The sequence below is a fragment of the Procambarus clarkii genome, chromosome 79 (assembly GCF_040958095.1).
Source record: "Procambarus clarkii isolate CNS0578487 chromosome 79, FALCON_Pclarkii_2.0, whole genome shotgun sequence".
Classification (NCBI taxonomy): domain Eukaryota; kingdom Metazoa; phylum Arthropoda; class Malacostraca; order Decapoda; family Cambaridae; genus Procambarus; species Procambarus clarkii.
In genome coordinates this window covers 8487734-8515107 of record NC_091228.1, presented here as the reverse complement: position 1 = coordinate 8515107, position 27374 = coordinate 8487734, and the positions used below count along the sequence as shown (strand labels likewise).

General features: G+C 39.9%; 1 pseudogene; it reads left to right on the top strand.

The window, feature by feature from the left end:
* LOC123764532 (zwei Ig domain protein zig-8-like) overlaps positions 1–27374 on the top strand; it is a 325506-nt pseudogene that overhangs the window by 79249 nt on the left and 218883 nt on the right.

The following is a 27374-nucleotide window of genomic DNA, read 5'->3' as shown; positions in this document are numbered from 1 at the left end:
AACGTCGTTTTGATGTTAGGGTTTCAGTTCTGTGCTACACAGTCAAGAGTCGAACTTTGGAAGGATGTCTGTGTGCTGCACAGATAGAATTCTTTGTTCAACATTCTGTGTATATAATTTCTTTCTCACGTTTTTATCATATTTACAGTTACTATTTTTTAATCTAATATAGTGCATTCACCTGGTTGTATTCACCTAGTTGTGCTTGCGGGAGTTGAGCTTTGCTTTTTCTGCCCGCCTCTCAACTGTCAGTCAACGATAATGTTTTTCCACACACACACACACACACACACACACACACACACACACACACACACACACACACACACACACACTAGAAGCAGCCCGTAACAGCTGTGTAACTCCCACTTATCTATTTACTGCTAGGTAATAGGAGCATGAGGGCGAAAGAAACTGTATATTTCTTTTCCGCCTTCGCCGGGGACCAAACCCCGGTCCCTAGGATTACGAATCCTGAGTGCTGTGCACTCAGCCACCAGGCGCCCTGTAGTATGGTGTGTCTGTGTTTTTTTTTTGGGGGGGGGGGTTTTAGCCCGTCTCTCTGTACATTATTTGATACAAATATATTCACTGAAAATACCCACAAAACAAAATAAAAGTATTTGCAGAACTCTCAAGTTTTACAAGAAGTTTGTTTGCAATCCTGAGGCAGTGAAGGGAATAATGAGTTGAAGGAAGAAAGAGAGTAGAAGTTAAGATGAAGAAAACCATAATAGGAAATGGATTAAAAAATTGAGAAGAAGAGAATAGGAAAAGTTGAGGAACTGACACAAGGAGTTGATAAGAATATCCCTTCATCTTCATTTCTCATTATGTCTTGATATATCGCTTTCTGTCTGTCTGTCTGTTTCAGAGCGTAAACAGGAAATGCTGTTGCACCTTTCCACTTGGATTCAGACCAAATTTAGATAAATGTCTAACATTTTACTCATGACAAAGAACAGAATGAAATCCCTGAGTGTATTTCGCTATTTCAGAGAGAGAGAGAGAGAGAGAGAGAGAGAGAGAGAGAGAGAGAGAGAGAGAGAGAGAGAGAGAGAGAGAGAGAGAGAGAGAGAGAGAGATTGGTATTGTCGAAGGTAAAAGCCTTAACAATGAGCAAACACATACTAAGGTGTTCAAGGAGAGTTACCACAATAAAAAATAGCGGAGACAAGACGTCAAATCCATTCTCAAGAATTATTAGTTTTAGTCAACAGGTCTTGCTATCTCCAGTACAGTTATTTATTTCTTAAGCAACACATTAGAAAGCTTTTATTTTCCTTTCAGATTTTGTCACTAGAAAACCAGCTTTGCTTAGCTGATTTGGGGAATTTTAAATTATTTGTTTACATAATTAGACGAAATATCTCAAATTAGTTTCAATTAGTTTTAAATTTGTTTCCACAAGATTGAAGGGAAGTATCAGACAGTTTTCACCTGATTATAGGCCGCAAAATTTTCTATAAGGAATTAACTAATCATCACTCGACGGAACATGGATTTGTTTACATATTTTTATGTCAACCCTCATACACTATTGTCCGTTACGAAGCCCACTCCGTTTACCTACACATTCACCCACCACCTCCCCCATTACCCAACTTCCAAACACCCAGCCTACCGGCGGCATGTAATCCCGTCAATCTCCCTCCCCATCACCAGTCTCCCCATCATCTACCTCCCCATCACCTACTCCCTATCAGTTCTCCCACTTTTTCAAGGCCACCACCTCCCCCATCCAGTCACCCAGAGCCACCCCATTACGTCCCTCTCCGCCCCCCAATGGGCCATCAACCATCACCCCATACCCCCATCCACCGTCTCCCCATTACTCATTCCACTCATTAAATGAATATTACAGAAATATAGTTGATTTAAAGTCAATAAAGATCAAATATAACTTTTGATACTAGGAAAAATAAGTTCTTTATATGAACTGCTTTTCATATATGACAAAAAAATTCGCAATGTGATATATATTTTTCAAATCACTTTATAACAAACATGTTTAAGCTACCATTTTGTTTCCGTTCCGGCTGGTATTCAAACATACGTCATTACTTATGAGTCGTGTGTCAAGTGTTTTCATTCATAAACTGAGGCTTTGGTTGCTGGATTACCCAACCAGCTACCAAATGGGACATTTTTGTGATGATGTGTTGGACAACTGACGACGTATATATTACGTCATATATATATAGGGTTGCCTCACCAGATTTTCGTGGTTTCTTTCTCAGTATAAACAATCAACATAAACATGGAATTACTGTAGTGGGCCGCCACATACATGGGACTACTGTAGTGGGCCGCCACATACATGGGACTACTGTAGTGGGCCGCCACATACATGAAACTACAGTAGTGGGCCGCCACATACATGGAACCCTCCTGTGTTCTCTCTCTCTCTCCATACATGCTAATTACTGGTATTTTTTTTTACTTGTAATAGTACCATTTTTTTATTGTTATATATTCTGTTCTGTATTATAGGCAATGCTGGTGGAGGTGGCCGGGACGAAACCATGGCTAATAAAGTAAAAAATCAAGATATCTCTCCAAGCAAAGGTATTTTACTTAGTTGATTATGTTTACTTTTAAGCTGTTTTTATTTTACTTCTGGTGGAGGCAAAGCTCAGACTGTGCATTTGTGCGCTTGGCTAAAGAGGTCACATTGAGAATGGGAAAATATATATTATAAATTATGTGATTTGGAAGTTAATTTTCATAATAATGTTGTTTCCTGACTGGTTGGGAAGCCGGAAAGTTTGATGTTGGTTTTAAAAATTAAAACTTACTTTATGTTAATATCTCTGCATTACGCAGTAACATCAATCTGGTAGGAGTTACATATTAGAGAACAACCCGTTCTCGCAAATTTAATAAGTCAATATTGACTTATTAAATATGTGCATAGGTGACATACTTAACATAATAGATACCCTTAAAAAGATTCATAGAAAACACTGACCTTACCTAACCTACTTAGTATGTTAAGATAAGCATCTTATTGCTTCGTAATTACAATTATTACCTAATCTATAATAGGTATAGGTTAAGTAATAATTGTAATTACGAAGCAATAAGATGCTTATCTTAAGATACTAACAAGGTTAGGTAAGGTTGGTGTTTTCTATGAATCTTTTTAAGGGTATCTATTATGTTAAGTATATCACCTATGCACGTAGTTAATAAGTCAATATTGACTTTACGAATTTGCGAGAACGGGTTGTAGAGAAAGAGGTGTTCCCTAGGGCGCCATCTTACCATTGCGTGGTACTTCTGAAAATGTTTTAAGACAGGAATTAAAAACTTTTATAGCGAGCTCCAGAGTTGTATTGTAATCTAAATATCCGTTTGCATAGACAACATATACGTGCTTTTATGCCGTTGAAGAAAGGTCTTGTACAATAGTTTCTATGATGGAACAGATTCTAGAGGCTGTTTCGTCAGAGGAAGCATTGTGTTTCACCTCCCTTATACCAATTTTACCACATATCCATCAAAGGAATCTGTATTAACTGAGACCTGTCTTACTCTACTGGGAACTCAGTATCTACTGAGTTCTTCGACAACCTGCTTCCAAAAGGAGCTGTGTGTAGAAGCAGTAATGACATAGGCGTCGACGACACTTCCCTTATACCAGGGCATTCATTACCAACACTTAAGACACTATCTCATGTTAGTTCCTCAAGTGTAGAAGTGATTGGGCACCATTTCTTCCACCCGTCCCATCCCAAATCCTTATCCTGACCCCTTCCCAGTGCTATATAGTCGTAATGGCCTGGCGCTTCCCCATGAGCAGTCTGGTAGCCACCATTTCTTTCCGAGGCTGTTACATCTAAGGAAGCTTACCTTCACTCTGCATCTCGCAAGTCGAACTTAGCGCAGAACTTCGCTGTAAAGTATCCTTAAGCTGTAGCAAGTGCACAATGTCAGGTGCCTGCAAGAATCTGTCATCAACAGTCCACAGTTGACATCAGGTTTTAGGTCCATTTCAATAAAGACTTTTTGCTAAATAGCGCCCAACGTAAATATTAGTAAAGAGAATACCGAGAGCAAACCCATGACTCCATTTACTTGTCTGTGCATGAGACCATCCTGGTTTAGAGTAGGTGCCAGTGGCTCAGTAGGTTGTGCTGCAAGCTGCTGTTTATGTGGTCTATGGTTCGAGACTCCGATGGTCCTATATATATATTATATATATATATATATACACACACACACACACACGAGACAGTGTGGATAAGTAAACAGTTTACTTGATTCTGCCGTAGGAGAAAAAGATACGCAGGAGTTTAGAGTGGTTTATTGAGCGAAACCCTCACAAAAGATGCTAGGAAGTCAGAGGACGTCTTGCTTCCGGTTACAATTTATTGTTAGTGATCCATTTGTCATCCATTTCCACATCTTCCATTTCTACTAAAACTATTTTTATCCGTGTTCTTGTTCTTATGTTTCCTCTTTCTACCCACTACACTTTCTCTTCCACCTATTCTTCCAATTCTTATACTTTTACCTCCACTTCCTCCTCCTCCTCCCCCTCTTCCTCATCCACCAACAGTTCCTTTATATTTCGTTCTCTCTCTCCTCCCTCTTCCCTTCCTACTGCTTCCTGCATTTTTTCCTTCCTATAAATGACTTTTTATGTTTGGCCATTTTTGTTTACAATGTCGTTTTTATTATCGAAGAAAATGAATTCTCTGCTTAATTCCATTTTTTAAATCGTTCTAGCTCTTTTTTTTACTTTTTTTGTTTTTAGGTCTGTCTCTCTCTTTTTCACTAATCCTATATTCTCTCTTTCTGTCTTCTCTATTATTTTTATTAAGACCTGTTAATATAATGTTCTCATTGACTGGCTCTCTCTCTCTCTCTCTCTCTCTCTCTCTCTCTCTCTCTCTCTCTCTCTCTCTCTCTCTCTCCCGTACATTCAAACACACACACACACATTGTTGAGAGGAGGGACCAGAGAGCCAGAGCACAACCCCCGCAAGCACAACTAGGTGAGTACAACTAGGTGAGTACATGTAGGTGTCAATCGGAAAGTTGCGTCTCATGAACAGTGGTGGAACTCTGTACACCAGTTTAATGGCAGTTGAGAGGCGGGATCAAAGAGCCAAAGCACAACCCTCGCAAGCACAAGAAGATGAGTACAGACAGACACACACACACACACACACACACACACACACACACACACACACACACACACACATGAATGTCGTAGATGTTAAACAAAAAAGACTAAGATATGCTACTAGGAGCTGGGGCCCACTGCATTACCTTACTGGAGAATAATGAATTTGTAAACGGTAGTTAGACACAGGGAACCTGTTGAGGAAGATGAGAAATTACAGACTTGGAAACTATAATAAGATGAGGGACTTGCTGCGTGAAATTCAGTGGCATAAAATCACTGTAAAGGAGGACGGGAAATAAGATGATGGAATTCACTGTTTGGAAATGTGCCGATGGAACGCAGCTGTTCATTCCTCTCTGGATGGATGTGGGCGAGGAAAGTAAGCCCCTGGTCTGATGGGCAATTCAGCAAAGCTGACAAAAAGCTTGGAGAAAGTACAGAGAAAGTAGAGAAAGAGAGAAAGTCCCTAAAGCTAAAAATAAATGAATACACCTGAGGTAGGAGAAAACCTGCGGGCAGTTCAAAATAACTGCGGCAAATGGTAAGGACCCACCAAAGCGGTTTTATAGATATATAAAAGAAAAATAACAATGAGAGACCATATACTCACTAGGAAGAGGCATGGGAGGAATTCTCACAGAAAACGATTAAGACACATGTGAGAAACAAAAATATTTCGGTTCCTTCAAATAGAAAAGGTAAAAAATCAATGAAAGACTACATATATCGTAAAATCAATGGTACCAGACTTAATCTCTCCACGGTTGCAAAAGTTTTTTGTCACCTGTAACCTCGAATCTTTAACACGCTCATGACAGAAAATCTCACATAATTCTGTAAAAAGACCAAAAGTAGTCTCTATATAAAAAAGAGGACAGACAGGAAGCACTAAGTTACAGACTAAAGTCATTGACAATTATCGTGTAAAGTGCTGGAGAAAGTAATCAGGTCGAGAATGATTACGAATCTGGATAGAATCAACTTTGTAACTAAAGAGCAGCATGGATTTTAAAAGAGAAAATCTTGCCTCCAAAACTTTATTGATTTCTATGGAAAGGTTACTGAAATACTAAAGGAAAAGTTTCACCAGACCACACACTAGAAGGTGAAGGGACGACGACGTTTCGGTCCGTCCTGGACCATTCTCAAGTCGATTGTGAGATTGTATTCTCCTACACTGTAAGAAAAATATTTGACACTGTTCCTTATGAAAGACTGTGGAAGTGTACAAACTGGAGAGACAGGATGGGATAACTGGGAAGCCATTGAACTGGGTAAGCGAGTACCTGAATGAGAGAAAACAAAGAGTCAATGTCAGAGACTCAGTTTCAATAGGTAGGAATGTAACAAGTGTGGTCCCTCAAGGCCCTGTCCTGGGACCACTGATGTTCTAATCAATGTGAACATCCTACCCGATGGAGTTCGTTCGTAAATATCAATGTGATGCAAGATGATATAAAGCTGATGAGTAATGTAAAAACAGACGAGGGTTGCAGAAAGTTACAAGAGGTACCTTGCAAACTCCAGGAGTGGGTAAAGAAATGATTGCTGGAATTCAATTCCCATCAGGTATTAAAGTAATGAACAAAGGATAAAAAGGGAAAAAGGTGTTTACGCACCTCCTTTTAAACTCCCACTCACACACAAACTAGGTGAGTACACACACACACACACACACACACACACACAAACTAGGTGAGTACACACACACACACACACACACACACACACACAAACTAGGTGAGTACACACACACACACAAACTAGGTGAGAACACACTCAGACACACAAACTAGGTGAGAACAAACACACACACACACACACACAAACTAGGTGAGAACACACACACACACACACACACACACACACACACAAACTAGGTGAGAACACACACAAACTAGGTGAGAATACACACACACAAACTAGGTGAGAACACACACACACACAAACTAGGTGAGAAAACACACACACAAACTAGGTGAGAACACACACACACACAAACTAGGTGAGAACACACACAAACTAGGTGAGAATACACACACACAAACTAGGTGAGAACACACACACACACACAAACTAGGTGAGAACACACACACACACACACACACACACACACACACACACACACACACACACACACACACACACACACACACACACATACACACACACACACACAAACTAGGTGAGAATACACACAAACTAGGTGAGAATACACACACACAAACTAGGTGAGAACACACACACACACAAACTAGGTGAAAAGACACACACACAAACTAGGTGAGTACACACACACACACACAAACTAGGTGAGAACACACACACCCACACTCCTCTCCCACTCAATTACTCCTCAAAATGGACCAGTTACCATTGTCTGCCGCCAAGACTTGGCAGTTTAAACAAGAGGCAGTCAATTAAAACTTCAAGCTACGGCCAGAGATGAAGGAGACTTTTAGAGCATCTAAAAACTTAGTTTGGGAATTCCTTATTGACCCAAGCGATAATTATTTACGTAGAGAGAGAGAGAGAGAGAGAGAGAGAGAGAGAGAGAGAGAGAGAGAGAGAGAGAGAGAGAGAGAGAGTGGGAGAGAATCTAGACTCAATTAGTTCTGATTGGACTAATCTGAATATCAGTGACTTAAACACTAGCAAAACTCAGGTGGATTTCTTTCCTCATAACTTACTCCCCTGAAGCTTTCATCTCCGGTGCATTTCCTCCCACATATGTCTGTCTGTCTGTCACTCTCCATCTCGCCACGCAGTGGGTTGGAGAAAAAAATCGCGGTTGAAAACTAAACCCCCTGAAGTTTATGAATGCTTTCTCACACTCTGACTTTATAAACTTCTGCCAGTTTCCATAAATAGTCCGTAGAGTGGAGTCGCGAACCAGCCACCAGTAAGGCTCAGTATTAATACATTTTTTCCAAAGACGAATATCGAAACGGCGAACTTTAAAAAATTATATATAGGAATATGTCATGAGTCAAAACAGCATGATTTGCTTATAAAAGAAGAAAAATGTACTTAAAATGATATAAAAAAGTCTGATAAATCAAGAGAGGACAGGAGAGATGGAGAGATCAATGATAAGAGAAGACAGAGAGGAAGACAGAATCAGAGATAAAGAAATAGCGACAGAAAATGTGCTAGTCATTTAAAAATCATAATACGACATTCAATCTTTTCATGACGTATGTCACGGCTGTAACCTGAAGACAGTAATGTACATCAAGCATCTATTAATGTACATAGCATATATTATAATATATATGTACATATACATGTACATAGCATAGCATAAAGCATATATTAATGTACATTTATAATGTACATCAAACCATTCTCTATTCACCTGGGGCCAGATTTAGCCTGCCTGATTAGCTGACTTGATCGAATATTTACCCTACTTTCCAGAAGTAATATTTTCCCCTAGCACACACGCCAAGAAGTAATACATATCTATACCAGGCAATTTATTACAAATGTCAGACTGCAACATGTAACGTTGCTGTTCGAATGCAATTAACATTTTCCTATAATGTGTTATGAAAAACTCAAAAGAAAAAATGGATTCCGAAATGGGCTCTGTTCCCTACCGGGAAATTCCAGGCTTGCTTGAGCATGAAACGAATTGAACGATTTTTTCTGGACATTCAATTTTAAGGCGAATGGACGACCGAAAACAAAATTAAAAATCTTTATATTCGTCGCAATTCCACCAAGCTCTCCTGACTATACTTTATATTATATATATATATATATATATATATATATATATATATATATATATATATATATACATATACATATACATATATATATATATATATATATATATATATATATATATATGTGTGTGTGTGTATATATCACGAAAATATACACGTGATTAAAAATGTGACAGTGTCAGACCACGGAGGAAAAATTGAAACAGGAATTTCCTTAAGTACTTTTGTATATTAATACATCTTCAGAAGGACTTCTGAAGGATGTATTAATGTACATGTTCAGAAGGAATTGTCCTGAAGATGTATTAATACATCTTGTGTGTGTGTGTGTGTCGCATCTTATTACTAGAATTGCCTAACAAGCCGAATTTGTGAAATACTTTTTCCCCCAAAAAAATTTCTTATGAAACGGTAAAGTTTTCATTGTATTATATTTTATTACAATTTTGTTATATGAATCAACACTAACATGACAATTTCGTCAAATCTAGTCTAACCTTACCTAACCTAACCAATCCAAACCAATGCTAATCTAACATAATATAATTACGTCAGTAATTCATGTATCAAATATAACAGATCAATATTGTTGTAAAAGAACCCATCTGGAAAAAAATATTTGAAAATAACTAAACTCCAGCCCAAGTGGTTTGGTTGTATAATAATACAAATATAAATTTCAATTATATATGAACTTAATAATGCTAAATGTACTTATACATATGCCCTGCAATTTTATTTATATTTATACATATACATCATAATATTAATTGCAATAACTCATAACCATAATAAAATTATTATTTTTAACTTGACAACGATAACTAACCATTTGAAGAAATTTTAACTACAAAATAATCAATGGTATAGTTATTTTAAAAATATTTTTATAACAAAATACTTCCCAATAATTTTGAGAAAAGATTAGCATGAATATTAATAAAATTAATGAAAAATAACAATGACGATATGCATACGAATAAATAAAACATATTAGTGAATAGAGTAATAATATATTCTTTAATTTCTCGACAAATCTTAAGGCAATAGAAAGAACATTGCGATATTTTTTTTTCCAAGAATTCTTCGGTAACCGCAGTTGACATCCCCCATCCTTCCCTGTCGCTCTAACCTATGGTATCACCTTCTATCCTTCTCCTCCTACTTCTGTCTCTCCTATTCCCTACTTCTCCTATCTCCTCAGTTCCTCCCTACGCTCACATCGACCCTCCTCTACCCCCTCCTTCGGTAACAGCAGGAAGGTAGGAGGGGGAGAAGACGGAAATTGAGCGATAAAGAAGAGTAAAGGGGAATATAAAAGAATGGAAATGGCGTGGTAAAGAAATGTTGAGAAGCGAGGGGACTGGGATACAAGGAGAGGGGCGAGTAAATGGTGCGATTAGCAGTCGTAAGAAAGGAGGGAAGAAGAAGTAAAAGGATGATGAAGTCATCCAGTAAAGAGGAAAGAAAGAGGGGAGATGGAATAATGCCACGTCAAAGAGGGTAAAGTTAAAGAGGCCATGATTGAGAGAGAAGAGGGAGGAAACCGACGATAAAGAGAGGAGAGGTTGAAAGGCCACGATAAAGAGAGGGAGAGGTGGAGACGCCACGCTAACTGGGGTGATAGACCACGATAACGAGAGGGGAAACACGATAATTGTGAGAACATAAAAATAACAGATAACAAAAGTCATTATCGGTCTATTGACATATCTGGCGGGAATACAAAAATTTAACTGATAAAATCACATTAGAAAACGAGAAGGCTCTCTTCCTCCTCTGTATTGGAGAACTAGTAATGATAATTTGTCTTGAAATGTGAAATGCTCATCTTTTTACCTCTAATTTTGACACTAATACTATTACTACTGGTCGTAGTTTACCCAATGGACTTGGTAGTGTTCCTACTGATATTCATTAGGAGTGTTTGATCTTAGATTAGCATTAATCTCGACATGTAGCAAGCAGTTTAGAGGTACTACCCAAGCACAGTCTGCCCTGGTGTGAAGAAAATGACTGCCACCATCCACTACAGTCCTTCCTAGGGAGGGAACCATCACACATTACCCATTTCAATCCACCCTGGGGGAGGAAACCACCATTAAACACCTATTACAGTCCGCAATGGGGACAGGACCCATTACACATACCCCATTACAGTCCGCCCCCGAACATTAGAGTCCATGTTTTTGAGAATGAAAACTAATTTATACCGGAATGTAAAACAAATTTAATTACGCAAATTACACAAACATATGCAAGCAAAATTCACTAAAATCTAATCAGTTGAAGGCGTTTGGCCCCAATAATCACCACATCGATGAGTATTCAATTTGCTTGATTGGTTTTAGAGATAAAAAGTGGAAAAAAACATACTGGTTCGGGTGCTTGAGCACAGTAAACACACACACACACACACACACACACACACACACACACACACACACACACACTATATTAGTTTAAAAATATTAAATGTAAAATTATTAGAGCGTGAGAAATATCATTGGATTAATATTAAAACGTTCGAAAGACTGGGCAAGGAGCCTAGGTTGCCCTGCCAGCACATCTAGGCGAGTACACATATATACGCATACAAACGAACACACGACGGGAACAAGGGGACACAGGTGGAGACTGAGTACCCAAATGAGCCACAGAGACGTTAGTAAGAACTTTTTTCAGTGTCAGGGTAGTTAGTAAATGGAATGCATTAGGCAGTGGTGTTGTGGTGCCAGACTCGATACATAGCTTCAAATGTAGATATGATACAGCCCAGTAGGTTCAGGAATCTGTACATCAGTTGATTGACGGTTGGGAGGCGGAACCAAAGAGCCAGAGCTCAAACACCGCAAGCACAACTAGGTGAGTACAAATAGGTAAGTACACATAAGGATACCTGAAAGGGTGCAGAAGTTTGCAACGAAACTCGTCCCAGAGTTGCTAGGGAAGAAGTATAATTTGAGACACGAGGAACTAAACCTGACGAAGCTAGAACTGAAGGAGGGAGAGAGGATATATGATTCAGACGTATAAAATACTTAGGGGATTGACAGGGTGGAAAAAGAGGAAGTAGTTACAATGAATACAAATAAACAAGAGGACATAGATTAAAGCTTGAGACTCAAATGTTTAATAGAAAGCTTTCTTTTACCATAAGGGTAGTAACTGTAATGACCTTAAGGAGTACGGTATAGAAGCAGATTCAATTAAGAATTTTAAAAGCAAGTAGAGGAAAATAAGTTAAAAGTCATTGCACTAGACAACCAGTGGCTAGAAAATCTGGGACCAAGAGCTAGAGCTCAATCCTACAGGCATAAACAGGTGACAACACACACACACACGCTACCTTACGTCTCTTGAAAACTGAAGAGTTAGGGGAGACATGATCACCTCCTACAAAGTTCTAAGAGGACTTAACAGTGTGGACAAACTATTTAACCAGAGCGGAATACGAACAAGGGAGCACAAGTGGAAACTCAGTCCCTAAATGAGCCACAAACACATTAGAAAGAAATTTTTCTGGCAGGGTTTTTAACAAATGGAATGCACTAGGGCAGAGATGTGAAGGCAGATACCCTACATAATTTCAAATATATATATAGAGCCTAAAAGGCTTAGGAACCTGTTCACAAGTTGACTGACTGTTGAGAGGCAGAACCAGAGAGCCATAGCTCAACCCCTGCAAATACAATTAGGCGAGTACACACCTACACATGCACACATGCACACACTGCTATCTGCTCAATAAATACAGAAGATGAAAGGTACACACACAAGTAAATATAGTTACTAACGTTGTTTTAACTGTAACACAAACTCATGCTAAAAGATGTAGTGTGTTGCACGAATTTCTTGATTGTTTAGCTGTAAACTGCTGTTTCTTTTTTCTTTTTCTTTTAAGGGTTGGGAGGGATGGCTCTGCTTGATTTTAAACTCGATTTGTCGCCAGCCTTTCTGTGTGTATGTGTGTTGTATGTGTGGTGTTTGTGTGTACTCACCAAGTTGTGCTTGTTGAGCGTTGGTTCTTTGGTTCTGCGTAGACACACACGCACGTTTGTGTGTGTGTGTGTGTGTGTAAATCACGAAAATTAACACGTGATGAAAAATATGAGTGTCAGACCACGGAGGAAGAATTGAAACGATAGTACGAATTGAAAAATGAAAGTACTTAAGGAAATTCCAGTTTTTCCTGAAATTCCTGAGAGAGAGAGAGACAGAGACAGAGAGAGAGAGACAGAGACAGAAACAGAGAGAGAGAGAGAGAGAGACAGAGAGAGAGAGAGAGAGACAGAGAGAGAGAGACAGAGACTGGATGTAGAGATAAGGTGCACGAGAGAAATAGTGGGGTTGATAGAAATACACAGACCAGAACGAATCGAGACGAAGGTTAAGCCCCCAAACGTTTCAGCCATACATACGAGCAAAAGGAAAAAAAAAACAGCGAGAAGCAGAATTGGAAATATCCTCGTGAAAGTTTGGTGGAAAAATATTGGTCTATTGGGAGCTTAAACTGAGCGTCCATTTCACCCAAACAGAACGTCTGCTAAAATGTTTTATAAACGCCTTCAATGGTGTAAAGTATCCAAACCTTAATATTATATATATATATATATATATATATATATATATATATATATATATATATATATATATATATATATATATATATATATATATATACCCCATACCCCATTCCCTTGTTTCAAACATTCGAGACGCATAAATCATTTGCAAGTGCTAATTTTGTCATAGTGCCACAATTCATACCATAGTATTATACAAATATTCAATTGTAAGCAGTTAAGATATATTATTTCCATATATTATTTATATTAATTTTCTAAAATTATTACGAAATTTGTTCTTTATTATTAAATTAAATATAATAAATGACTAAAAATCTTTTCACATGTTTTTCTTTGTATGACTTTCCGCGATGCTCACCTCGTCAATAGTGACAACAGCCTCCAGCAAGGCTTTAATTCGCTCTGTGACAAGTTCACTGAACAGCTTACATGTAAGTTTACTGAGGTATTATTAAAGAGTTTACATGATTACTGCAGTCTACATGGGAGTTTATTCAGGGATTACTACAATTTACAGTAAAATTAACTGTAAATGTTAATTTAGAGTTTACATACGAGTTTATTGAGGGATTTGACCTCTAGAGAGATACATTAATCGTTGCTCACGTGAAAGCAACAGTGGGATTTGCAAATTTACACATTTTAGACAAAAGAAATTTTTGCAACGTTAGGTTTTAATGCATGTGAAAAATGCGAGTTGTTATTATATTGTGTTTCTCGTATATATTTTACTATTTTTTTTGCAGGGAGAGAATTACTGTATAAAATTCTAGATTGGGTGGCCGGCGGTGCCTGGGGTCACTGTCTGTCTGTCTGTCTCTTTGTTGAAGTTGGTAGGCCCCGATCTGGGGCCCAGCAGCACACAATTTTTAACAGGGATTACTGTTTGGTGTGTGCTCAACATGGCCAGGTCTCCCCCACATCCCCATCCAAGCATCCCATCTCCCCACTCCCCTCTTCCTTCCTTCCCTTAAATCCTCTCCCCCAAACTCTCGTTCTTCTTCCTTATCTTCAAACATCCACCGCGTTTTCCCCTTTTCCTCCTCTCAGAAAAATTACGAAGCAGATCAAATGAATACGTCTACATAGCTGCACACAGCAACACCCTGCAACACAGCAGTACATAGCTACACCCTGCAACACAGCAGGACACGGCATCATAAATTATCTTGCACAAGCGTCAAGAAATACTCAACAACACATGAGAGACAGAAACACTGGAACACACATCGTCACTTGTCAATGAAGATTGGGACAAAAATCACCTATCTTTGAGATGGAGAGATAATCTCATTCTATTAATCCATCTATTTTGCCACCGTTTTTATTTTCTCTCTCTCCTTCCCTCACACAATGACTCCATTAATCATCTCTCTCTATATCTCAATCTCTTTCTTTTTATCCCTTTCGCCATTTCCCTTTAACCTACCACTCACAGTCATTATAAAACCCTATATCACTTTTTCTCTCTCCATCTCAATCAATCTTCTTTTCTACATTTTTCTTTTCCCCTACCACCTCTTCACGAATTATTGCTCTGTTTTTGTGTCTTTATCTCACTACCTCTATTTCTGTTCAACTTTCAATATACCAATTTTTCCCCCTCTCTGCTCTCTGTGCCCCCTACCACTCACAGCCGCTCCGTATATCATTGATGGGTCTACTTACACCAGTCCTACGATAGCCAATTGAGATTTTTGCCAGTCAGATAACTCATCCCAGGCTCGAGCCGCTCGGGTTCGGGGGGAAAATAGACGGTCGAGTCGGTATTATTTCTCTGCTCCATTAAATACCCAGAGAATTATTTATGGCGATTTCGAGCTGATAAATATCGCTGAATATTACGTGGTAAACTCTGGGATGATGATCTCTTTCTCTTTTGTCTTCTGTGTGTCTGTGTCGCTTTGTGTAATATGGGTATGGTTTTTATTTTTGTGTGTTTGTGTGTACTCGCTTAGTTTTGCTGGCACGGGTTAAATTCTGTTTTTTTGGTCTTGCTATTGTCAATCAACTGGTGTACAGGTTCCTGAGCCTATTGGGCTCTATGAAATCTACATTTGAAATTGTGTATGGAGTCAGCCTCCACCACATCACTTCCTAATGCATTCCATTTGTCAACTACTCTGACATTAAACAAAATTCTAATGTCTCGATGGCTTATTTGGGGCATTTAGTTTCCACCTGTGTCCCCTATTGCGAGTACCCCCTTGTGTTAATAGTCTGTCTTTATCTACCTTATCAATTCCTTTGAGAATCTTGTATGTGCTAATCATGTCCCCTTCTAACTCTTCTCTCTTCCAGTGACGTGAGGTTTAATTCCTGTAGTCCCTCCTCGTTGTTCATACCCCTCGGTTCGAGCACTAGTCTGGTGGCAAACCTTTGAACCTTTTTCCAGTTTAGTCTTATGCTTGATTAGATATGGACTCCATGCTGGAGCTGCATACTCCAGGATGAGTCTGACATATGTGGTATACAAAATTCGGAATGATTCCTCACACAAGTTTCTAAAAGACGTTCTTATGTTGGCTAACCTGGCCGATACCGCTGATGTTATTCTCTTTGTATGAGCTCCGGGGGGACAGGTCTGGTGTATGTGTAAGTTTGTATTCACCTAGTTGTATTCACCAAGATGTGATTGCGGGAGGTGAGCTCTGCTCTTTCGTCCCGCCTCTCAACTGTCAATATATGAACTGTTACTAACTACTAGCTTTTTTTTCCTCACACACACACACACACACACACACACACACACACACACACACACACACACACACACACACACACACACACACACACACACCCCAAGGAAGCAGCCCGTAGCAGTTAACTCCCAAGTACCTATTTACTGCTAGGTAACAGAGGCATCAGGTGAAGGAAACTCTCCCCTTTTGAGTGTGTGAGTGTGTGTGTGTACTCACCTATTTATGCTTGTAAGGTCAAGCATTTGCTCTAAAACCAGCCTTTTGACAACTATTGGTTCAATGCAGTGACTAATTTTCCCCTCTTATTTTATCTTATCATACTCTCACATAATACTGTATATCAAACTGACTTCGAAAATTTTCTCATCTACTCCGGTCGATCTATTCACGAGACTGAAATGTTGTTTTATCCTCTTTTATACCCTGTTTCCAATTGTATCCGGCCGTTCTACTGTTCCTTAATGCAAACATTGCATGTGTGTGTGTGTGTGTGTGTGTGTGTGTGTGTGTGTGTGTGTGTGTGTGTGTGTGTGTGTGTGTGTGTGTTTGAATGCGTGTGTCTGTGAATATTAAAGTCGAAAAAGTTTAGTGACCTTTGCGTGCTCACTGTGCCATCAATGTTGGCTGTGAACGGCCAGATGTCAAGTTTACCATCCAACCCTTACCTACCCCACACACACACAAACACATACACGCAACACACAGTCAAACACACAACACAAAAACACTCACACCACCAGTTGATTGACGTTTGAGAGGCGGGATCAAAGAGCTAAAGCTCATCCCTCGCAAGCCCAACCTGGAGTACACTCAACACATACGCACGCACGTGCACACACGCACACGATAAATCATACACCAGACATACAGAAATATTTGACCTTTTTCTCCAGCGTTTTTCAAAACTCATTCTTATTTTTCTTTCTCTGGCTCTCACTGCTCGAAGCCATCAAAATTAACACTGATTCGACAATAATTTATAAGTTGCATATTGCAAACTAAAATAACCTCAATGTTTCCCGTCCTGAACGCATCTTTTAGTGTATATTTTGTTTATCTGAATTAAAAAAGAAAGCAGCCAGCAATGAAAGTCAGTAACAGAACTTGATGATTTGATTTCTGAAACAGACACACGCTGAGCTGAAATATATCGGGAAACGATTTTTTTTCCAAATAGCTTCATTTTTATCTTGTTTCTACGTAGCAATTAAGAATTTTTTTTACCATATACATGAAGCCTGGAAATAAAAAAAAATTATTTTCAAAATCTCTTAGTATTCTTCTGTGAATTTTTACAGTAATTTTCGCATGGGAGTAAATCGAATATAATAATTTTATTTCGTTTAAAAAGATGAGTGCGTTTGATATTGATACATTTAGAATGATTAATCTTTATCAATCCTCTAGTTATTCCAGCAACTTGGCCTCGACGATAGAGCGACGGTCTCGCTTCATGCAGGTCGGCGCTCAATCCCCGAATGTCAAAGTGGTCGGGCACCTTTCCATTTCCCCGTCCAATCCCAAATCATTATCCTCACCCCTTCCCAATGCTAAACAGTCGTAATGGCTTGGCGCTTTTCCTCCTGATAGCTCCCTCCCTCTCAGTGTTTTCTGGTGTGTAAATTAAGGAAAAAAATTTGGTTTGTCATTATTCTGTTCACAAGTTCGGTTTCTCACTAACTTTTGTCTCCCATTCCTGAAGGAGCAATAAAAAGATTCCACCTCATTTTTGCGCACACGAGCAATATATAAAACAACAGAAATGCTTCGCCTTCGCCGGCTACTTGTCATATTTATCCGAATATGTCTCATTACTGCTCGTAAACAGCGAACTGAACGGTGGAGCCATTCATATTAATAGCCTCTAGGAGGGATTAAGGAAGGAGGGAGGGAGGGAGGGAGGGAAGGAGAGAGGGAAGGAAGGTGGGAGGGAGGGAGGGAAGGAGGGAGGGAGGGAAGGAGAGAGGGAAGGAAGGTGGGAGGGAGGGAGGGAAGGAGAGAGGGAAGGAAGGTGGGAGGGAAGAGAGAAGAGAAAAGAGGGAGGGAAATAGGGAGATGAGGAAATACGAATGGAAGGATAAAGAAAAACAGAATGGATGAGAGGAATTGTTGAAATATTCGAGGCCACAGTGCCTATAATCTATCTTTGGAACACGAATAAAGATAGACGAACAGATAAACAGCATTAATAGATAAAACCAAACAGCATAGTTGGGAAAAAAATGCATAATTACATAAATACGCGTAAAGGAGTTAAATTCAACGTGAAAATACTATAGATAAAAATACTTCAGTAGCTCAAACTTTTATTCCTTTAAAGACTCAACTTCCGTATTATTGAAAACAAACAACAGATACTCAAAACTTTTTTTTCGCGATAGTCTTCCTTTTTTTCTCCATGTTCTGATCCTCTTTTGTACCGTCGCTAGCAATCTCGAAATGTTTTTCCAGTCATATCCACGTCAGGTGTCGGTTAACATGCCCGCTGGTTGCTACTGCAATATAAGGGATGCACTGGAAAACCAGTGACGCTGAGCAGTGCAGTGTTGCAGTGCAATGATGAACAGTCCATGTACGATTTAAATCTGGCGTTTGTGCCAAGGAAATGGTGAGAATTTAGCATAACGGAAGTGTAACTGAAGGTTATCTTGAGGTTATCTTGAGATAACCTCAAGATCTGAGGATCTTGAGTTATCTTGAGATCGGAGTCTTAGCGTCCCCGCGGCCCGGTCGACATTGGGAAGATGAGGGGGGAGAAAGGTAATAAAATGTGTGGGAAGAAGAGAGGGAGGGTTAAGAGAGGCCGAAGGAAAAGGCTATCCCGGGCACCGCCGGGTATCCACTATTAATATAATAAATTTAAACCAGAAAATAACTCGACAAGGAAAAGCGAAATTGAACACACGGAAATTCGGTAGAGAGAAAATAACAGTCAGGAAAATGCGCCCTAAACATTGAGTAGGACAAATGAACTAGTCATGAACTGAGAACAAATTGAACTGGTCAGGAAACTGAGAACAAATAAAGAAAAAACAACAGTAGCTTCAAGTACATTTTGGAACTCCTGTCATCCTAAAACGAAGGAAAAAATAATAATGATAAAATAGAACAATTCTCTTCACCAAATCGGATGGAGAAAACCAGTGTGTAGTCACACACTGTGCTGGGAACTGTTCCAAACATCACAGGGGATATGTACACCGCGCGCTGTGACACTCCTCCGTGTATATACACAGAATTGGAGAGTGAAAAAGATAGGAGAAAAGAAGATGGAGACAGGAGAAAAAGAAAGGCTTAGTCCATGAGGCTAAAAAAGTATGAAATAGATAGAAATAAAGAGACAGATTGAAGAGAAAGAAATGCGAATGAGAAAAAATACATTATAATGTATAAACGGTAAAAAAAGATACACAACACAAACGGAATAATAAAATGTAAATAAAATCAGCAGTTTACAAGTCTACAGTCTATTCCTATGTAAATAAAATCAGCAGTTTACAAGTCTGCAGTCTATTCCTTTGTAAAAGTGCAACCTGTCACCCAGGCCCATCACATATATATGTTTTCCATCTCCACGACCCATCGACAAGACGGAAGGAAGACGGCCCACCCAAACAAAATCTGAGTGCATGAACCTGTCATGCAGGTCTGAAGCGTGAGATATCAGGCGGGTCACCAGCAGGAGTTTCCAATACGAAGGTGCCACTGAGATGTCCTTGGGTGGTGGTGGAATGGATGTCTCTTGTGCTGGAGAGCGGGAGAGAGAGGGGGAAGTGCTGGTGGGCGTTGGGAGGTGTATGTATGTGATTTTGTTGAAGAGTTGAAGGTGCGGAGAAGTTGCCACTGTTGAGATAGCTGAGGGTGGAGTAGTTGCAACTATTGGTAGAACTGAGAAAGTGGTTGCCATTACTGAGAGAACTGAGGAAGTGGTTGCAGCTACTGAGAGAACTGAGAAAAAGTGGTTACCACTACCGAGAGAACTGAGAAAAAGTGGTAACAACTACTGAGAGAACTGAGAAAAAGTGGTTGCAACTACTGAGAGAGCTGAGAAAGTGGTTGCAACTACTGAGAGAACTGAGAAAGTGGTTGGCACTTAAATGTTTTGGTTGAAGGTGTCAGGAGATATCAGTTGCGCTGAAAAGATGAGGAAGTGAGGTTCAGTCAAAATATTTGCATTGGGAACATATTTCCACTGAAATGTCGACGGGTGTCCGAGATATTAAATGTGCTCTCAGGTGCTGCGAAGAGGGAGGGAACAGAGAAATAAATAAACATACGAACAAAGGAAACTGCAAAAGTTCTATAGACCCATGTAATGGCGTTCAATTTTAAATAAAAAACTCACTCATACAACTCTCTAATCAACGTTTCAAACAGTCCACCAATTAGACGTAAATAAATTAGCTTGGCATTTTATTCCAAAATTCACAACCGTATATCAAAACCAGCATGTACTCATGTCTTATCTAAATCTAAACTTGTCTAATATATATAAATTTTGTGCGTGTTCTATTGTGCTGATGCCATTAGCCCCATATTAAAGTTCCGTTTCATATACCCTTGTAGAGACAGATTTACAGCTAGAGAGAATTAAGTCAGATTAAATGCTGAAAATACTGTTTCAAGACTGCGAAGTCTTTCGACGTCTGAGGTGTGTGGAGATAAGGAAAAGTAAAGTAATTGTTAGATGAAAGACCTAAGTTAGTATGGGTATTAGTACCTGGAATAAGTGTGAGGACAAGGAGCTGGGATGTGAGGACAAGGAGCTGAGATATGAAAACAACCAGCTGGGAAATGAGGGGTAAGGAGCTGGGATATAAAGACAAAGAACTGGGATATGATGACAAGTTAGTATAAGAGGACAAAGAGCTAAGATATTGAGACAAGGAGTTGAGATATGGGAACAAAGAGCTGGAATATGAGGACAAGAAACTGATAAGTACAAGAATCTGGAGTATTTGATAACGGAGTGAAGGTATTGATCCGAATACTTGGGTCACCAGAGATCGATCCCAAACCATAAAAATCGCCACCCCGTTGCTAAAATGACCACTCAAAGATGATGGAAAGGAAAAGAATAGTAACGGAATGTTTTCAAACGTCTATTTAGGTAGGAATGAATGGGGCTAGAAGTTTTGACATTGATATTGACAGGTGGGTGGAGGCCATTGAAGAAACGTGAGTAATGAATTTGAAAATTCACACAGTTAAGTGGCGGTGGAGGCTGCTCCATGAAGTGTTAAGTGGAGGTGGAGGCAGCTACGTGAAGTGTTAAGTGGAGGTGGAGGCAGCTACGTGAAGTGTTAAGTGGAGGTGGAGGCAGCTACGTGAAGTGTTAAGTGGAGGTGGAGGCAGCTACGTGAAGTGTTAAGTGGAGATGGAGGCAGCTACGTGAAGTGTTAAGTGGAGGTGGAGGCAGCTACGTGAAGTGTTAAGTGGAGGTGGAGGCAGCTACGTGAAGTGTTAAGTGGAGGTGGAGGCAGCTACGTGAAGTGTTAAGTGGAGGTGGAGGCAGCTACGTGAAGTGTTAAGTGGAGGTGGAGGCAGCTACGTGAAGTGTTAAGTGAAGGTTCAGGCAGCTGCATGAGGATTAAGTGCAGTTGGGTGGAATACAGATGATTACTGGACGTTTTGATGGAGATTGACTGCAGGTATGTTGAAGCAAATGTAACGCAGGGTGTGGCAATACACATGCGTAGCAAATGTGTCTATATACACGTGAGGCAGGTGTGGCTATACATATATGAGGTAGGTGTGGCCATACGATCGTGTTTCATGTGCTGGAATACATACACGTGGCAAGCGTATATGTCTAATTTACAGGTTTGTCTATGAACAGGGATGATAAGTATTACTATACACATGTGTGAGGGGTGGCTATACACACATGTGACAGATATAACTGTACACACATGTAACAGGTGTAGCTATACACAAATGCAACAAGTATAGCATTTTGGTGCATTAATTGTTATCACATTACACATATTCATCAATAACAAGAATAATAATAGCGATAACAGAGTAATTACACTAACGTGACTGACCATTGAGAAAATCCTTAGAAGCAGTTATGCGGGATCGAACCTCGTCAAGCGTAGGAGCATCCACCGCATAGGTTCGAGCCCTAATCACGGCTCCTACGGATTTCTCAATAATAATATTAATAATAATATACTGAGTGCTGACATGTTAACATTATTAACTAACCTAAACTCATCAATATTTACAATATTATTCAACACATCTGCAATTTTAGCAACAGCAGAAATAATGATGCAGTATCAATTACATTAATTGCATGCAGATGTTTATTGGCAGATTATTCTATGATTTAGTTATTAAATGCGTTACTATAATTGTGACAGAGATTATAAGTGAGATTATCAACATAGAGGAAAATTGAATTGACAATGCCGTGAAGGTTTCAGTGTCACGAGACAGTGTTAAATATAGCTCACAAGCTTACATATATCAAGGTCAAGATAACCTTATATATGTTAACTAAAACGTTAACGTTGATTAGGGGCTTTGATAGCCAGGTGAAAAATATATACACAGTGTTGGGTGCGGTTATGTTGATGGTATGGCTATGTTGATGGCATGACTATGTTGATGGTATGACTATGTTGACGGTATGACTATGTTGATGGTATGACTATGTTGACGGCATGACTATGTTGATGGTATGACTATGTTGATGGTATGACTATGTTGACGGTATGACTATGTTGATGGTATGACTATGTTGATGGTATGACTATGTTGATGGCATGACTATGTTGATGGTATGACTATGTTGATGGTATGACTATGTTGATGGTATGACTATGTTGACGGCATGACTATGTTGATGGCATGACTATGTTGACGGTATGACTATGTTGATGGCATGACTATGTTGATGGCATGACTATGTTGATGGCATGACTATGTTGATGGCATGACTATGTTGACGGTATGACTATGTTGATGGCATGACTATGTTGACGGTATGACTATGTTGACGGTATGACTATGTTGACGGCATGACTATGTTGATGGCATGACTATGTTGATGGCATGACTATGTTGATGGTATGGCTATGTTGATGGTATGACTATGTTGATGGTATGACTATGTTGATGGTATGACTATGTTGATGGTATGACTATGTTGATGGTATGACTATGTTGATGGTATGACTATGTTGATGGCATGACTATGTTGATGGCATGACTATGTTGATGGCATGACTATGTTGATGGCATGACTATGTTGATGGCATGACTATGTTGATGGCATGACTATGTTGATGGCATGACTATGTTGATGGCATGACTATGTTGATGGTATGACTATGTTGATGGCATGACTATGTTGATGGTATGACAACATAACTCTCCCGTTGTGTTTACCTCCGGCATGACCTCAACATTAAGTGTTACATCAGTCGTCAGGTTTTAAGAACCACAACATGAAGTCATTCCCCAGCGATGATGAAGTCCGCTAGGTGAGGACTTCTTGTGTGTGTGTGTGTGTGTGTGTGTGTGTGTGTGTGTGTGTGTGTGTAGAGTTCTTGGTGTTTTAGCTGCTTTGTAGACAAAGAAAGAATAGCCGAATGCACTTCCTAGCAACTCAAAGAAATAATACAAGAATCTATCAGACGATGAGACACAATAACGTAGTTGAAAATATTATATCCAAACCACGTCATTATAAAGTGAATAAACGAGGACGTTTGGCCCCGTCCTGAACCGAATGGTTATCCTAATCAAGTCGCTTCATTACAAAGCAGGATAAGTCTAGAATGCACCGAAACGACGTCATTTCATCATTTCCTGACGTGTGATTTGGATATAAGTCTATGAATCCACATGTTATTAACGCAAACTGAAACAAGTCGACTTTCTAGTAAGGCAGAGACGTAAATCCACTTCCAAGTAATGCCTGGATATTGTACAGGTCAGAAACCCCTGCTCGACAACTCTCATACGCTCGTGGGCTCCAGGATAGGACAGTTCTGACCAGGCTGGATGACGGGCGTCACTCCTGGGAATGACACCAACGTACACTAATGGCTCACTGCTCGACGCTACACCATGATACACTACACCATATTGATGCTACACTATACGTGACCCAACGTAACATGACGCATCATGCCACATTGACACTACAATGTTGTTGTTGTTGTTAAAGATTTAGCTACTCAGGACGAAGTGTCCATGTAGCACGGGCTATGGTGAGCCCGTAAGACACTACAAACTATTCACTTCTCTTATATAAGTCGTACCAGTGACATGATATCTACACTACACCACACTGCCACACCACTGTAACTTTTCCGGCCATAAGACCACACCACATCACACCATAACACAACATCACATGATGACAAGACCACACATTAGAATGTGAAGGGACGACGACGTTTCGACTTGAGAATGGTCCAGGACGGACCGAAACGTCGTCGTCCCTTCATATTCTAGTGTGTGGTCTGGTCAACATACTTTAGCCACGTTATTGTGACTCATCGCCTACAACATCACATCCTACTACATCCTGCGCCACACCACTGCAGCACCACATCTATAACACCCCCCCCCCACCACCACACCCTCACCACCACACCCCTCACCACTACACCCCAACCACCACACCCCCCACCACCACACACCCCAGCCACACCATTGCTTCTGACCAGTTTGGAGAGAATTTCATAAAATATCCAGAGGGCGATCATTTACCGTTCAAGAATGCCATGTCAGGGGACGGTAATCTGGGAAGTGCTAAGGTCAAGGCATTCTTGAAAAGGACCAGGCGCAAAGGGAGCTGTTTTGTTTTCTCTTCACCTCGCAGAGGAGACCAGGGTCTAGATTCACGAAACAGTTACGCAAACACTTACGAACCTGTACATCTTTTCTCAATCTTTGGCGGCTTTGTTTACAATTATTATACAGTTAATGAACTCCGAAGCACCAGAAGGCTGTTTATAACAACAACAGTAGTTGAATGGGAAGTTTTCATGCTTGTAAACTGTTTAATAAATGTAACCAAAGCCGTCAAAGATTGAGGAAAGATGTACACGTTCGTAAGTACTTTCGTGAATCTGGCCGCAGATCTGCTACTTTTATGCATCCTCATCACTCGAAAGAGACGATATCTTATTTTTTTGACCATATCAGCGTTTTGTTACGCAATTTTGAAAGTATATTATTTTCGCAGTTTTCCTGGACACCGCAGACTGCCGTGTCCCATCTAATGGACACGGAAAATGCGTGACGGTCGTGTCCAAACTGAAGGACATGGGGAAATGCCAGCCCACATCTGCCACCTCTGGACTATACTATACAATCCAAACGATCGCTCTGGCTTGGACATTTTCCAGATTTAAATCATTCATATTAAATTTTTGTCAACAACTTTTTCGATTTAGCCTGTATTTGTAATCTCAGGATTAATATGAGTACAACTGAGTGAAGTAAACAAATAAAGGTATTTGTAATCTTAGGATTAATATGAGTACAACTGAGTGAAGTAAACAAATAAAGATTGTAACTATATCACCTCATGAAAGTCACCTTAATGGTAGGAGCTGAGTGCTAAAATTGGTCCCAGAACTGAGTGATTAGTGCGATATAAAGAGCATTTAAAAAGAGCGAGAGAGAGAGGAGCAGCTAGAGTGATTCAGAGAGCACGCGTGCGAGCTTACTTTCTAGAAAATAGAAATAAAATGTAAAATGTGACAAACTATATTTGGAGTAATGATAGGTCAGGAAACATAGATAAGGAACATTTCATAATTCTCGCCTCACACAGTGAAGATTTATACAATTTTATGATATACAAAAACCTAGATTATTTGCGTTGAGTTGTTGACTGCTTGAACGTAAAGCAGATTAATGTGTGGTGTGAAAACATCATGAAGAAAACACACACACACACACACATTAGGAAGTGATGTGGTGAAGGCTGACTCCATACACAGTTTCAAGTGTATGGTATGATATGAGCCCAATATGATAGAGCCCAATAGGCTCAGGAATCTGTACACCTGTTGATTGACGGTTGAGAGGCGGGACCAAAGAGCCAGAGCTCAACCCACGGAAGCAGAACTAGATAAGTACAACTAGGAAAGTACACACACACTCACACAAGCACACACACACACACACACACACATGCCAGAAGTTGCAAACACCCACGAAAAGTGTTTTGATATATGATCTTGAGACAGCGCCAAGCAGTGTTCCCAGATATTAACTGCAACCATATTTCACCTCGCTATATATTATGCGTGCGTTCGACTGTTCAACTCTCTCAGGCCGAGAACAATCATCTGAATCCACCCTGTTCTTTGAGCACGAGAAATGTTTTTTTTTTGTTAAATTTTACATTGTGTGCGTGTCTAATTTGGCAATTAGCAGTCCTTAAATCTTTTTAAATCTGTCAGTATGCCCCCAGTGGTACGTACTCCCATAATTGTACTAAACCTAATTTTTCTTTCGGGGGTCGATCGGCTCTTCAGTCCCACCTCTCAACAGTTAATGCTCCTTAGTGGATTTACAAGAATGTAACACTTAAAAACGTATGTACATTCACAATAAAAGTAAATAAAATATATTAGGACCCTTAGCCTCGAAGAAGAGGATATTCAACTGCCTAGAGAGCGTTTTGGGGCTCTCTTATCTTGATGTTATCTTGAGATGATTTCGGGGCTTTAGTGTTCCCGCGGCCCAGTCCTCGACCAGGCCTCCACCCCCAGGAAGCAGCCCGTGACAGCTAACACCCAGGTACCTATTTTACTGCTAGGTAACAGGGGCATAGGGTGAAAGAATCTCTGCCCATTGTTTCTCGCCGGCGCCTGGGATCGAACCCGGGACCACAGGATCACAAGTCCAGCGTGCTGTTCGCTCGGCCGACCGGCTCCCTCACACTGTCATCTACCACCCCTTTTATGTTTGTAATTATTTGATTTTATATGAAGCTTTAGTACACAAAATAAGTTACGAACTTGGTTATATACAAGGCACAAAGTTGTCACAGACTGTGTAGTTCCCTGAGAGCCTTAGAGTGCAGTCAGCAGCCGTGAAAACAGTCTTCGTTTCGTCTTTGTACTGCCCCACTGAGGTGCTGGAAAAAGAAGCTGGCAGCACTTGGGTCTTTTTTTGTTTCGATTAGCTTAGAGCCCAGATCTGTCAGAGCTCGTGCCACTCATACCCAAGG